Source organism: Temnothorax curvispinosus, unplaced genomic scaffold, assembly GCF_003070985.1.
Source record: "Temnothorax curvispinosus isolate PA1 unplaced genomic scaffold, ASM307098v1 QBEX01006643.1, whole genome shotgun sequence".
In the NCBI taxonomy this organism is placed as follows: domain Eukaryota; kingdom Metazoa; phylum Arthropoda; class Insecta; order Hymenoptera; family Formicidae; genus Temnothorax; species Temnothorax curvispinosus.
Genome location: NW_020216423.1, coordinates 89,705 through 105,764, shown reverse-complemented (window position 1 = coordinate 105,764; position 16,060 = coordinate 89,705). Strand labels below are relative to the sequence as shown.

At 41.5% G+C, this 16,060-nt stretch overlaps 1 protein-coding gene across 1 annotated transcript in view; it reads right to left on the bottom strand.

Annotated features, from left to right (window-relative positions):
• Positions 1-4,055, bottom strand: part of LOC112456071 — a 53,771-nt gene extending 49,716 nt beyond the window's left edge. Inside the window, exon 1 of the mRNA XM_025018369.1 lies at positions 2,969-4,055. The gene's annotated coding sequence lies outside the window, so the exon portion shown is untranslated. The remainder of the gene's footprint in view (positions 1-2,968) is intronic.
• Positions 4,056-16,060: the final 12,005 nt, after the last annotated feature.

Here is a 16,060-nt window from a genome sequence, read left to right as displayed (position 1 = left end):
CCGTCAGAATTTTATATGAATATTAGTAGAGGAAAGACCCCTATTATGAGATACCACGTACATCTATTTTGTGCGTGATTATCGGAAGTCTATGGGCAGAATTGAAAAATGTAGTAGGTCAGTTTGAAAGGAATTTAATAAGCTTTAAAATGCTGAAGTGTAAAATCTAATTTAAATATTAATTTTTCTAAAAATTAGAAAAATGTAAAAAATGAGCTTCATGCAAAATCCAAAAAGTGTCCTCCTAATATGAGATACCCCGAGAAATCGCTAATAAAGTGCAAAATATATCGGTATTGCAATTGAAAACTTTATTTAATGTCTCTGAAATACAAATGTAATGGAGAAGCTTATTTGCAATAATCGCAAACCCATAGCACTTATACTCAATATTTCCAGCGCAGCTAGTGTGCGCTCAGCATGAGCATGCGATCACTATCAGCACACTTTTATAAGTTTGTATGAATTTTCCCTTAACTTTAACACAGTGTTTTCCCTCTTTTTATTACTGTACAATAACTTTCATACTCTAGCAACGATCGTCACCCTGAATATCTCATATTACGGACACCACGCCTTGCGGTTTCGTGATCACCAAATCTATCCTCTACAATTAAGCAACTCAACATATTCTGTATTTTCCTGTTAATACGACCTTACTCTATCGCTGCATACAGAACTCATTGTTAAATATTTATTTATTATATAATAAACAAGGTTCAAAGTCTTACCTTCATGGAACTTGACAACATCCAAATTCACAATTTCGATATTTGTGACGAGTGCATGCACGATCGAATAATGAATTTTCTATTAAATAGGTTTTACACGAAAGACAATAAGTTCATAGTGGCACCAACAAATAGAACCTATTAGTTTAGCAGAGACCCCGCTTTCGTATATTAGGAGCTTATCTCATAATAGGGGACTTTCCTATATAGATTGAACAATTTATCTAAAAAGGGAGTTTATCTTAAATAATGATTGTAATTATCGCTTTGAAGTGTCACACTTTTCCACTCTTGCGTCCTCGATTTTTCAAATATCTGGATCCACGCGGAATCTTTATACATGAGCGTGACTAGTTTTTAGCAATGGTGACACGCGGAACGGTCTAACACGCGCAACACACGCGCGACACGTTCGCCATTATCGCAATTTTATAGTTAATTAATACCGTGGCGTGGTCGCGGTATCATGAACAGCTGGAATTTTTCACCAATTATTTGTTTCGCAGGCCGCAACGCCACCGCAGTGGCGATTCATCGCGTAGAACGGATACATATTGTGGTCATTTTTAAGCGAGAGAACCCCGATTTCTCGAAACGCCAACGAAAGTAAAAAGATACATACGAAAAGTTAAGAGAAATTTGCTCAGGCGTGGACCTCCTTAGTCCTTATTGGTTAATCTAATTAAATTTATAATTATCTTTTTATTGCACTGAAGCAGTAATATATCGACGTTTCTTCTTAAATACTGAATAATTAATGTAGTGTTAATATTTAATTCATATATGTTGTGAATTGACTAATATTATGTAAAACATGTTCTAGGATAAATAAATAAATAAATTATTAATTATTTTTTACATTAAATATTTAAGCTTAATTTTGCAATGTACATTTTCACGTAGCCGTTTATAAATTTCTGCTTGAGTTCTGCTTGGTATTATCGCGTTGAGAATGATTTCCGTGTTTGCTCAGCGAGATGTGCGCACGAAAAAATGCAATTTTGACGATAATCGCGATCGCGCACTTTCTCCTTTGCAACGCCGCGCGCTCATTTGCATCGTATCGTAATTTTCCATCGAAAATAAGCGCGCGAGAATACGTATCACACTAGCTTTTCAAGGAACTTGTTATTAAGTAACGATTTCCTTGAAAATATTTCCATTAATCGCGATCACCGGCATACGATAAGCGCTTACAGGGTGTCACGAAACTCTCGACGGCGTTACAGCAGTGTCGTCACTTCTCTGACTCTCCTCATCTCCGTGATGAATAAAAATGCCGAGGGTTCCGTATTTTTGAACCTAGTTTGAGCCGCGTACGTAATTTCCTTTCGAAACGGACATCGTGGGCGATAATCTCCGGCGCGATTGATGAATCTTCCTCGACGCGGATAGAGCGCACGGAGGCTGCGTCATCGCGAAGATTTCCAGCGCGCGAAAGAGCCGACGACACCTTCGTCGTCGTCGTCGTCAAGCCGCGTGTAACTCCACGAAGATTACACGCATCCGGAACGCGCGCCGCGGCCGCGATCGACAAAGCGATGTTATACGGCTTTATCCGTGATTACGCGTAGTGCTCGTCTCTATCCCCGTCCCGGGATTCCGTTTTACTTCGACTTTCATAGTTACGATTTACCATAGCAATAACAGTTATCCCTAATGATCGAATCAATCATCTTGGATGGAATGCTATTCCGCAATCCTGCGATCTTTCAGAAAACACAGGGAACGTGTGTGTATGTGCGAAAGAAATGCACAATATGTTCACCGGCGAGAATTCATTCCTCCGAAGTGAATTTATTTTTATTATTATCATCGAAAGACGCTCGTTTTATATATGGGCATAGAAGATTGAAACTCCCGAGAGTCCCGAGAAACGCGTTATTTTGTATATGTTTTTGTTTAGAGCAATGATCCTATCGATACTTTAATTTGGAAAATGGGGTCTCATTCGGTCTTTTTTCGGATCGACTGCAGCGTAAAACGACGCTCGATCACCGAAAAAGTTCACACCTCGCTGGCCGCATATAATGCAGCTTGTTGCACTTTCGCAACGCGGATAAATATATACCTGCACGAGGCTCGCGCACACTCGTATTCGTACTCACACACGCACATACGCACACATACACACATGTATGCGCGTATACACGGGCAATCGTTGCACCGAGAGCTCGTACCCACACTCTACTGCCCACACGCGTGTGTACGATACCGGAACGAAGCGAGTGACTAACCTCTGGGAATAGAAGAAATGAGGGGATCTCTGCCAGGTTAACCCTTCGAACCAAATCGGTTGAGTTCTCCAGGATCGAAGATTTACGCTGGGCGCTCCGAAAATTCCTCCGAACGGCTTACGGCGCGGTTTGTCATACGTGCAGGTGCTCCAGGAAAGGTCATTTACTGATCGAGGGTCGTGTGATGCACGAACGCATCCTGGACGACGCGAGGCGTCGTCGCGGCTCGACGCTCTTCGCACAGGTATCCAAGCAGGTCTGTCGATGTGGTGGCCATGCGACTTTATCGATTCTGTCTTCCTTGGGAACTAGTAGACGACTGATACTCGAGTCCTCAAGACGCAGTATGTCCCGCGGTTGATACAGAATGCAAGAGTATTATCTAAAACTATGAGATGTATAAGCCTTCTTTATATTCTTCGACTGTGATCCATCCAATCTTGATTCTGTAGACTAAGACTTTTCTGGAATTTTTGAGGATGTAACTGATCTCTTCTTGATTCCTTTAAAAGTATAAAGACTTTAATGTCTTGAATATTCAAGCTATAACGGATTCTGATTTTTGGGTTTTTAGAATATAGATTCTGTATTTTGAAGTGTGTAAAAAAATCACGATTTTTTAATATTTAAACTATAACGAGTCTCGATTCTTGGATCTTTAACTGTAACAGGTCTTGGCTTTTTCCGCGGTATGAAACCGGATTTATTTCCGACTTTCCTCAACACTATTCGTGTACTATTCTTTTCGGCACTCGCGCGAGACGCGATATATCAAATCCTCGATAACCGACTTATGAGCCACGTCGTGTCTCTGAAAGGCCGGAAACCCCGAAAGAAACGCGGATATCACTCTCACTCACGCGTACGCGTTCGCGAATATGTTCCACGAAATTTCGCGAGGGCGAGCCTTAGCACCGTTGTGCAGGTCCACGTGTCCCTCCTATCTCGACTCTCTCGCGAGCTGGTGCAGATAGAACCGATCCTCCCGACAAAGTTCTTGAGGATCTGCGATCGCCGGACGCGACCAGCGACCAGTGGTACCAGCTGTTTCGTGGACGCTGTCGTATGCGGCCGTAAACCGTATTGCTCGCCGGCGACCGAACGACTGTAAGCGCGATGGAGGTGGTGGAGCAGGACGAGGAGGAAGAGGGGGTGGAGGAGGAGGATGAGGAAGAAGAGGAGGAGGAGGAAGTGGTAGGGTAAGTGAGCACTCGAGGAGAAGGAGATCTCTTTTCGCGGCGTCCTCTTCCACCTCGCCGTCGTGATCGTATGGTGATTCTTAGTCCACCAACTTCAAGTCGTCGCGACGCTGCCTTCGACAACAACGATGACGACCGATTTTGATAGCGAAATAATTCGTCTAAATTAGTACGAGAAAATGCTCGGAGGATTCACGAAAGAGCGCCATTTTGCTTCTTTGGTACGTCAGTTCGAAGTCGTGATGACGCTATGGGTTTTTGGAAAATGATGATTATATTTTAATGACTTCAACAGCAAATAAATAAAAGAAAATGTCTTGGGAAACAGAAAGAAATATTTTATTCCTTCGACTCGTCAGTTTGGGATTGTCGCAGCGTCATGTCAATTATATCGACAATGGAAGTCCAAGTAGACCCTTACTGAAGCACCGAGAAACACGCTACTTGTAGAACATTTTTCAACCGTTATTGTTATAAAAACATCACTCGAAAATGCGAAAAAAAGGAGATCCACCGAAAATCTAATGTTCTAAGAATTTATCTTGAAAAGTCTGAACTGCAAATCTGAATCACACAAGATTTGGAAGATCTTGAAACCTCTTTGAAGACTTAGCTTCGAGGACCAAGAGCCAACAGGACGAATAAACTCTTTCGGCGACACTGCGTGCGCGCGCGACAGGATAACAAAGGAGAGAAAGAGGGAGAGAGAAAGAAAAAAGAGAAAAAGAGGACGACGGCGACGTCGCGACGCGCGTCGTCGGCGAGGTGAAACAAACTACTGATCGGTCCCCGTTGTTGCTCTATGGCGTGCATCATGGCGTGGACTTCCAGCGGTGTAGCTCACGCAGGCCCCAGCGACGAGAGGGGCTCGATGGGGCCCGAGGGTGGGAAGTGGGAGGAGGGAAGCGATCGGACGCGAGGGTAAGAGAAAGAGGGAGAGACAGCAGAAGTGAAAGAGTGAGAGGGGACACGTACTAGGTAGGTAGGTAGGTATGTATTCCGCCTCGGGCGACTCCACGTATAGCGGTACTTGGGAACCCCTTTCCTCCCGGGGCCCGCGTTCGCCACCTTCCCTTCTTCGTGCGCCAACGCGCGACGCCCTCCTCTCCGTCAACGTGCACAAAGGTTCTCCAACCGACGGTTCTCCGCGCGCTGCACGTGTCACTAACACGAGGCCCGGGACTCCATCGGGCCCCACGGACATGGGGCCCGTCGAGTTGCGCGCGCGCAATGCGGGGAAACTGACTTGCCGCCGATGCAACTTCAAGGACGTGGCTTTTCGGCCTAAGTCTAGGCGCTTCGACCTACTGCCGCCGGAGACTTGGACGAGGGGTTAAGACATGTTCATCGAGTTCATCGAAAAGAAGGAAGAACAAGGATTATCAATCGCGAATGCTTGCCCGGGAAAGATAATTGATTAATAGAGAGCGCAGCAAAAGTAGTGCTAGTAGTAGTAATGGTATCACTAATAACATACTACCCGATATTTTGTACAAGTTGTTTGTATTAATTTTTTAATTATTTTTCATACCTTCTCTCTAATCTTTTTATTTTTATTCTTACAGACGATAATATATAATTTTAAATATAAACATTAAAAGATATGTCTAGGCTAAATAAAAATAAAAATTTGATAATTAAAATTAAAAATATTACAACTGCACAATTGTAATTTTTTTAAAAAATTTATTTATAAAATATTTTTCCCAAAGTTAGAATTGCGAGAGTCCGGAATTATGTTGAAATTAATAGACAATTATGAAAAACTTTAGTTTTCCGAAAGGATTTTTATACATATAATACAATATTTGCATAAAATTCCAATTTGCATACAATTTTGTCGGGATCTGTTATGATTTATTAATATATTTAGTAATCCAAGACGAGGTATTATCTGTAAAACTGACAACCATCGATTTGTATTGACATATCTCGCGAATCTGGTACACACGAGAAAGGTTTGTTTGTACATCGCGATCGTGGAGACGCGCAAAAAGAATAACATAAGCGCAATGCGCATAAGTAATCGATCGACCGGCAACAATTTATGCCCGGTTTCTTGGCGGAATTTATTCGAACTCGCATGATTCGCGGTGTTTTCTTCCCACGGAGATTCTAGCAATGCGAGAATATCTACTCTAAAGTTTCGATGCGAAACTGTAGAATCGGCAGCAGAATTGAATATTAGTAAAACCATTGCCGATAACACACTCAAAGATTATGCAATTGATTATTTAGGAATTTTTATTATACAAGGTATTTTCCCTAAGTGAGTACAAAAAATTAAAAGGAATATTCCGTGGCTTATTTTAAGAAGAAAAAGTCCTAAATTGCTTTGTTTTCAAAATACAAGATGTTAAAGTTGTGAAAAAAATATGAAAATTTTTTGAAAACTTGGAAAACGTTTAAAGATATTTTATTCAAATTTGATATGCGTACATGTGGTATTAAAAACCATTTTCCAGGACTAATGAAATATTTTTAGATCTACCACGGGCATGTGTATGGGTAATTTTGTATTTTGAAAGCGAAGCAGTTTAAGGCATATGTTTATAGAACCTATTCTTTCTAAGATAAACCACGGAATATTCTTCTCAATTTTTTGTACTTACTTAGGAAACACCCTGTATATTGCAAGAATAGTTATTTGTGTAACAAGTGCGAGAAGTTGAGAATTGGACACGGGTGCAGAGTGGACGTACGAGCCGAAGGCGAGTGCGATCACCCGCACGTGTTACACACCTTATTTTATATTGCAAAATGCGTGGAAAGTGGCCCATTATTGCGCGCGCGTCATCTGTGCGACGGATGGCCAATTCCACATCCACACACGTCGAAACAGATGGCGCGCGCGTAATAGGCCACTTTCCACGCACGTGTGATCCCCTACAGCACGAAATATTGCAGCAACTTGCAGCAACATTGCAGCAATATTTTAATGTTGCTGCAAGTTGCTGCAATATTTCGTGCTGTAGGGGATATAATAGTTATTTGTGCAACTCGTGCGTGAAGTTGAAAATTCCCGGGTGCGGAGTTGACGCACAAGCCGAAGGCACCCGGGAATTTTCAACTTCACGCACGAGTTGCATACTCTATTTTATGTTGCAAGTGCGTGGAAAGTGGTCTATCACGCACGCGTCGCGTGCGTAATGGGCCACTTTCCATGCACGTGTGACAATAGTTATTTGTGTAACAAGTGCTGTAAGATGGATTATTAATTTATTGCAGCACAATTTTTGTTTTTGGCAAAAAAAAGGATGAGTTTCGCTTAAAAATTTCTCGAGATCTACGGGGTTCACCTACATCGCAGGCCGTGGGCCCGATTCCAAGGTTAATCGGATAAGTATCCTTTTTATCGTCGAAACCTACATTTCAACAGATCCAGATCCACGTTGGAAATGTGGATCTCATTGTAGCGAGACTACAAGTTTGATCGCCAGGAGATTGATTCGCGCCGGCCGGCTGATCGCGGAAAAATGGCAGGAGAAAGAAAGCCTGACTAATAACGCGGCGGCGGCCTTGGAAAAATGCCGCCGCCACCACCGCCACCGCCGCGCCGCTGCGATGCAGGCCGCGCGGATGATGGAGCGCAGGAACGTGCGGAAGAACCGTGCGGCGAAAAGGAAAAAGTCGACGAGTTCTGATCGATGATGTCAGAAGGATGCGCCGCTTATCGACGTTTGCACGTGCGCTGAGATGCTTGCAATTAAGCTTCTTTCTCGCTCGCGCCTTCTCTCTCTTCAGCAACCTAACCCACCCTCGTCCCGCGTAGCACGTGCATACCCAGTATAACCGCAATCAGCGCGAAGTCATGCGAAAATACGAACGACACGACGCGACGGCGCGGCGATAGGATGTAAACCGTTCCGATAAATGATAACATTGCATCGACATAACTGACCAACGCAATCCCTCGCGTTATTATAAGCCGAGACTCGCAGAATCTTATTGGGATTAAATTTTATTTAGAAAATTTGAATTCATTTATATACCTACAGATTCTATTGTAACACACACAGTTACACTTGTAACAAAATTTAAAGTTTGAATTAAAACAAAGTTGAAATTTAAAATTCGATTATTTGTAGTAAAATTTTAATTTTACGCTTTAGAAGGCGAATTTTATTGCAAGCTTAATTGTGTATAGCAAAAATTAAAGTAGTTGAATATTACAATTAATATAATTGTAATTGTTGTAAATTTTACATTAATTAATTAATTAATACATTTTGTTATAAGTGATAAATGATAAATGTAATATTAATGAAATATTGTTCTTACCAACCTTTTTTTCAAATAATATATCATTACAATCTGATTTATATGGAATAACATAATATCTCTATGATGATTTCGTTTACGACGTGACAGAGAAGACAGGGAGGAACAGGATGTGAATATTCTTAATAACAGTAACGGCTCATTCGGGATCCCTTTATGGTCATTAATTCACTTGGTCGCGCTAATAACGCTGCGGTATTATTATTATACCCGATGGTATTATTATTATGCCCTGATGAAGCTCGTTAAGGAAACTACGAGTATTTGGTTGCATCCTCTCTGCTAATTGCGCGTATAAAACAGAGGCGCAGTGCCATCGAAGAATCTCTTCTGTGATTCGGAAATTATTCTTCAAATTATCCTAGGCCTCAAAATTCGAGAAAGGATCCATGAGTTTAAATTTAATCCTTAAAGGGAGATTTTTGTGATTTCCAAACAGTACCATATTTAAAATCGAGACATGCGTGCTGTTTAGGTTCCAAATAGCAGTAAGAAACTTAGAATTTTCCACTAAAGCCACTACAAACTTTTCTTTTTGCACAAAAACGCAGAAATTTAGAGATGCAAAGAAAGATTTTTAAAGAGCCATTTTAACTTCAAGGATTCTTAATTTTTTAAGTTTCACGCAAAAACGCGAATATAATAAAAATAAAATCTTTTTTGAAATATACAATTATAAGTCCTCTAAGATCCTCTCAAAATTCAACGACGATTCAGAGCTCAAAAAGCTTTAGAAATTTTCGAGGCTTTAAAATTTTTAAAATTCAGACTTGCACATTTTTCGCAGATTTGATATCGACAGTGATTCAAAGCTTAAAGGCTCGAAATTTCCGCTCGATCAGAAGGGAGACGCGAGAGTCGAAGGGATTTTTCCGAAATCAAAAGTTCGGAAAGTTTCCCAAGGCCCGAAATTCGACGGGGGCCGCGGATTCTGAGAACCGGCCGAATGGGGTAGCCACCGTAGCCGAATTCGTCGAGTCGGTTCCGGTACGCGATCACGGCGAGCCAGGTGCAACAGGTGAGTCCGGCTTGGTGAGTCGGGCCCGGGCAGACACGGCGCGGCGCGCCGCGGTTCGGCCAATCGCAGGAGAAGACCTACATACGAGGCTACCACCACCCGCGGTCGCCTAAGGACATCGGTGCGCACAACCGGTTCGACATAACTCCCGATCCCGTTAACACGCGGCGCGCCGCGCGTCGAAGAGGAACTCTTTCAGAGTTTAGATAGCGCGGATTCGCAGACTCCGCTCGGCCCTCGGCCGCGGTGCCTTAAAGATTCTCGCTTCTTACTTCATTTTTCTCCCTCCCCTTTTCCCTCTCCATAAGTGTCTCTGTTCTCCATTTCGAGCAATCTACATACTTCTTTCCCTCTCTCTTTGTCTGACTTCAATCTAAATAAATCAACTTAATAGTTCTTACACTCCGATTGTCAGAAAATACCTGCTGACATAAATGAAATTGTTATGAATCAAAGTCTTTCATACAAAGTAAATTTCCGATATAAGATTAAAATGATACGATTTATTTTTGTTACAAGAGTATGTACATTACAATTTTTACAAAATGTTTGCAGTTTTATTAGTAAATTTGGGATTTTTAGAAATTTATTACTTTTAAAATGGGAAATTTTCTTTAATTATACAGATAAATTTAAAGAACATAACTTAGGAATTTTTTGTCTCGAGTGTTAAAAGTATTCTAAAAGCTGCATTGATTAAACTTCAGTAGCAACATAAATTAAAAAGACTTTTTTATACTGATATATTATTTCTTGAGGATTAATAATTTCCTAAAATTTCTACGTGAAATCAAATCGGGTAATACAATTCACAGATTTTAGAAATTTATTATTTTAAAAATCTTGCAGAAATAATTTCTTTATTTTTCTAACGATCTCCTCATTTCTTTGCAGGAATCTTCGCTGTGGTGCACATTGTCGATGCATCGAAGTCCGGACTTTGCGGTGAGTTTTACATCGTTACGTTCCCATCCGGTGACATACACACGCGCAATCAGCGAGATGGTCCGTCGCGATAATTCCGTCCCGATCGAGGCAGGACTCGATTCGCGTACCCGCTCCATAAATCGAGCGTTGCACAAATCGATCCCGTAATGAATGCTAGATGCGCCCGTCGACCTACTATATAATTGATAGGAAGAGAGCAACTGCTCTCTCGGCGCAGCGAATTCAATTAAAAGATATCGGTGAGCGGCCGTCGTTGGTCCTCCTCGATTAATCCTCGGTAATCCGTTGGATTGGTCCGGATTTCGGATTTTTCGAGTTGACTAACAGTCTGTTCGGCATGCGGCGTATCCTAAATTTTTTTACAAGTTTTATCACAAAAAACGAATGCGAACGATACAGCAGTAGCGCTTTACTTGAAGTACAAGACAACTTTACAAAACGTATCCAATTCTGCATCACGGCTACAATGTATTATTACTCGTGCATATGAGAATCTCGAATGACAACTCGAGTTCTCAAGTGTCCGCAACTTTGGTGTTACGGAAGTTGCGGCGCGAAGTTTTTTTTAACCCGATGCCTTAGGGCCAAAGCACATTTATGACAGTCGCGGCGTAGTCGTGCTCTCTAAATCTAAATCAGTGAACTTTTCATGAATCAGTGGCATACTTTACACTGATATCAGTGACTATTCACTGATTCACAGTACTATTCACTGATTCAGATTTAGAGAGTGGACGTAAGTAACGCACAAGCTTTGGCGTATCCTGATCTGTCAGGTCGGGGACTACGACCGTCGTATATCGCTACGCTGTGGTCGCCATGTTATGTGCTTTGGCCCTCTCGTTGCAATCCTGTCGTAAGCGCGGCTCTGCGTTGAGAGAGACTCTCCTCGCGAGAGGATGCAACTATGTTGTGCATCGTGCACGCGTTATGCACGCTCGTTCTCGAAATGCACTGACGCTTGGGTGCTAATCACAGCCCGAGGCGTAGGGGCGTATCGGGAGCGACGGCGCGGCAGAATATTTTGCCCTCGGGAGGTCGTCGATCTTGTCCGACCTACCGATCCAACCGTCGGTTCTGTTTTGTCGGTTTTTTTCCTGTGATATTGCGTCGCTAACGCGAATCACAGGAAAAAGATCGAATAAGATCAATGTGGAGTTGTGATTGTATACGATTCGTCGATGCTGTTTGAACGCTAAAAAAATCCGATCGATGGTTTTAATGTCTAAAAATAAGAAATTAAATAAATAATAAAATAGTAACGAAGCTAGACAGTAAAATATTAAGGTAAGGTTAGGTTAGGTTATGTTTGAATTAATCTGATTTAATTTGATCTTATATAAATATAATGTATTTGGCATATATATTTACGCGTGTATACATGCATCAACTGTCATGCGTGAAACATTAAAATATTGGTCTGACGAATGAGTAAATTAACAAGAAGAAACAGAATCGAGAAGCGAAATCGAATGTATGTAGCCGATCTCACGAAGAATGGCTTCTTAAAATTTCAGACCTATCTGGCGGTTTTTTTCTTCTATTTTCTTTCGTGTTATCGCGTCGTTAACACAGCTTGTTAAAGTCAGTTCTGGAATCGCGATTACAACGCGATTTGTTAAATAAATTGACGAACGGAAAAAAGAAACAATAACTAACATTCGCGGGTAATCTCATGAAAAATGACTGTCTGAAATTCCAGTCAGCTTTGATTAATTAGCAGTCACGACTGCCCAAGTTGTCATTTCTCGTTGAGTACAGTAAATCGCCGTGTACAACTGCAAGATAAACAGCGTTCGCATATAGGAAAAGCGCAGCATCAGCATCGTTATATCGCTCCCCGGCGCGTCAATCTCCGCGCAGTCCGCGCCTCATTGTCGATAGATTAAGGCAGATTAGGCGAACCTACTTTCGGATTACGCCGCCGTCTTTCTGTTATGGAACCGAGATGTATAGAGCAACATCGCATCAATTATCGGCGACGTATCGGCGAATTTGTAGTCGATTTTCCCTCGGCGGGATTCAACGTCCCGAGATGCTTGAGATAGATAGATCGGCGGAATCTGCTTTGGCGTGTTAAACCTCGCGAATCCAATATAGATAACAGATAAATCGTACTTCGATTAATTCTCGATGCAAATAACCACAGCCAAATATTCTACTTTCCTCGGGGTGGCGAGGGGAAGGCGATATAACAGCGAGAAATTGTAAGTTTATTTGCAAATCGTCTAGAGTTCAAATTTTAAACGTAAGAGTCATGAGCTTACAACGTAGCTTTGTAACACTCTTATATAATTCTCTTTCAATCTCAAAAGTAGCGAAGCACGTTCCCGAAGTTTAGCGCTATCTCAGGAATAGTCCGTATAAGCCGATGAAGACGTAACGAACTACGCAATTGCGGTACTCTCTAAACGCGGCACTCGCGATGCACGAATGCATCTCGTCGGCCGCGAGTACTCTATTTGCAAATGCAAACGCGCGAAGACGGATAACATTCGAGGCGTTGAAAGATGGTGGCTCGGTAGCCGGGAGTTTAATAAATAATATGAGCTACGTGTAGCCGCGGGGGCCCCGCGAGCCCTGGCAACGAGCGATCTTGGCCGCCATGATGCGCGGTCCACAAAGTTGCTTCCCTGTCGGTTGCGCTCTACAAAATTGCTCGCTCGCTTCATCCTCGATGTAGGAGTATAAAAATAATATCACGAGATCGCTTCTTCCGCGATGAGCTATCGAACATCGAGATTTCGTTCGCTCTGAAATTTATTCAAACATACGGTTAATGATCTTCGTGATTCGAGAGATTACGGGTGATAAAGCGACGATTTCGAGAAGTTTAACTTCAATCAAAGATAATAATACAGAGAGTGATATATTTTACAAACTATAGGGTGTCTCTGCACTCAGTGCCCAAACTGGTACTGCAACTTTAGTATATGAAAACACGTCGAAAATGTCTAATAAACATATATTCGAATCCAAACGGTTTCGGAGTTATAGGGTATTGAAGTTGCTTTCGTAAGATAACATAAATTGAAGTATTGTATTTAATGTTCTTTATTCTATTTAAAACTTTACAAAAGGTGCTCAAAAATTCTTCCACGAATTTAGAACAACTATGGCAACACTTAATGCTACCGATGTCATCCGCGAAACTCTAAAATATATTTTTCAAAAAGCTTGAAACAATTTATTAATTCGTGCTAGAAAGTGTGTTGAAGTCGATGGAGGAATTTATGAGCACCTTTTGCAAAGCTTTAAGCAGAATCAAGAACATTAAACAACATTTATTTCAATTTATGTTTTCTTATGAAAGCAACTTCAATATACCTTGTGACTCCGAAACCGCTCAGATTCGGACATATGTTTATTAGACATTTTCGACTTGTTTCCGTGTGCTAAAGCCATTATGCCAGTTTTGGCACTGAGTACAGGGATACCTTGTATAAAGTTATTTAACATTTAAAAATAAAATTGCAAGTTTAAAACTCATATTGTTGTTAACTCTAAAGTTTGGAAAATTTATAAATTCTTTATAAACATTTGCATTCATAGTCATTCTTATAGTGATAAAGCTTCTTTTTTTCTTGAGATCGTTAAATTTATCAATGCGTAATAATCTGTATATAATTATCAGCAAGAGAGTTTAAATTCGTAATGATAGCGTTCTTAAGAATTCAAAGTTTTTAGCTCGATTAAAAAAAAATGAAGAATCTTAGATATGAAATCCCGATTTTTTTATTTGCTGTATTAGTTAGAACAATTTTATATAGCTACCTCCATAGCACTGGAAAGACTTTTCGCTTCCCGAAAAAATATATCCCGGCAATTCTAACAATTCGATCCGGGATTCCTAGGTTCAGTCGAGTCGATCACCTGGGGTGTTCATTTATTCGGGCGATTTGTGAACGATCCAAAAAGGAGGATCGGCGCACGGAATACCGGAGAATTTTGCGGATTCCATCAAGGATATCAGGCGGAGCGTGTTATCATGTCCCGATTCCTTTGGCGGTGTTTTCTTAACGATAACAAAGGTGATACGATAGTCTCGTGACCCAAATGCGGAATTGTTTATCGTCCGATATTGCACGATCGAGAAACGGCGCGGCGTCCGCGTCCGTCCGCCGCCCGTCGCGCCTCGCCGAGGTGGGTGCGCGATCTTCACGTAGAGAGCAAGCAAAAGATATTAATTCCGCCATATCCTAATTGCATTATATCTCATGCCTCGCCTTCGCGAGAGCGGAGCGGCTCGAAATCGCGAAAAATACACACACGACGTTGGCATCGGTTGCCAGAAAGGCAATCGCAAATATATCGAATTTCTCCGCGCACTCGGAGATCCAACCGTGACAGGATGTTTTCGAGAGCTACGGAAATATATGCAACTGTGAATGTAAACTATAGCGATGTGTAGCGCAAAGAAAAAAAAAAGGATCGGTGAGCCAACGATGCTGACGGTAGAAAGGATCACAGCGAGATGCGTATCGAGCGAACTCTCGGCTCGAGGATTGAGTTTCAGAGTTTTATTTGAATTAAATACCGCGAGAGAGAGATCCGCAAACGTTGGCGTGCAGTTTTCCCGGAGGTAGCGTGAATTATTATTATTACGATAAATTGTGTTAAATCGATAATGACAAGCAGTTAATCCTTGAATTATATGGGATGGGTCCGTTATTGATGATACAACCGGGGGACGATTCATGCATTATTAATGCATTAATGCCTAGCGAACTTGCAACAATAGGACCTTGCGGCACGGCGCGCGGCGTATGTATATTCGGTCCTGCGTAAGCCGCATCCTCGCGAAACGTCGAGAGGCATCCTGATGCATTGTAATAAAGTACTATTATATTGCCAAGGTCGCGAAGGCGAAGTCGGCGCGCAAGAACCGTCGAGAAAGAATCTCCGAGCCACTCCAGCTGCGAGTCAGCGGCGTTTGCTCGACGCGAAACGAAACGTTGAGTTTCGACTAATTTACGTACTTGGACACGGAAGATAGACACTTTTTTTTACACTTTTTCCATCGGGTTATCTCTCTCTCTCTCTCTCTCTCTCTCTCTCTCTCTCTCTCTCTCTCTCCTCTCTCTTCTCTCATGTCCGTTTCGCGTATAAACAGCCAGGCTACGATGTGTTCGACGCCGCCTTATAGGAATTAAATAGCAAATTAATAATCCACATGTCCTCGACGTTAGTCGGCTGCGATAGACATCGGCGACCACCCCGACGAGCGTGGGTACATAAGACTCGATAGTTCTCAGATACTAACAGAATCGTTCGCATTCGGTATTGGCGCGTCAGACGATCGACGACTATTTTATTGGTAATTCTTTGCGTATGAAACACGTCATTATGTAATTGTGATTTAAAAATATCAAAATTATGATATTTTCATATAATTTCTTAGGGAAACGGAATATATATATTTATGTAATAGAAAACATGCAGAAATGTTTCTCATGTTTCTCGTAATGAGAGGTTGTTTCCATGACTTTACTTCGATCAAGCATAAGACGTTAGAAAATTGAAAATATTACAAAATCAGGTTTTTTAAACGCAAAATATTATATAAGAAAATTTTATATCTTCGGCTTATTTTTAGATCCTGCTACTAAAAAAAATAAATTACAAAATCTAGCTACTAAAAAAGAC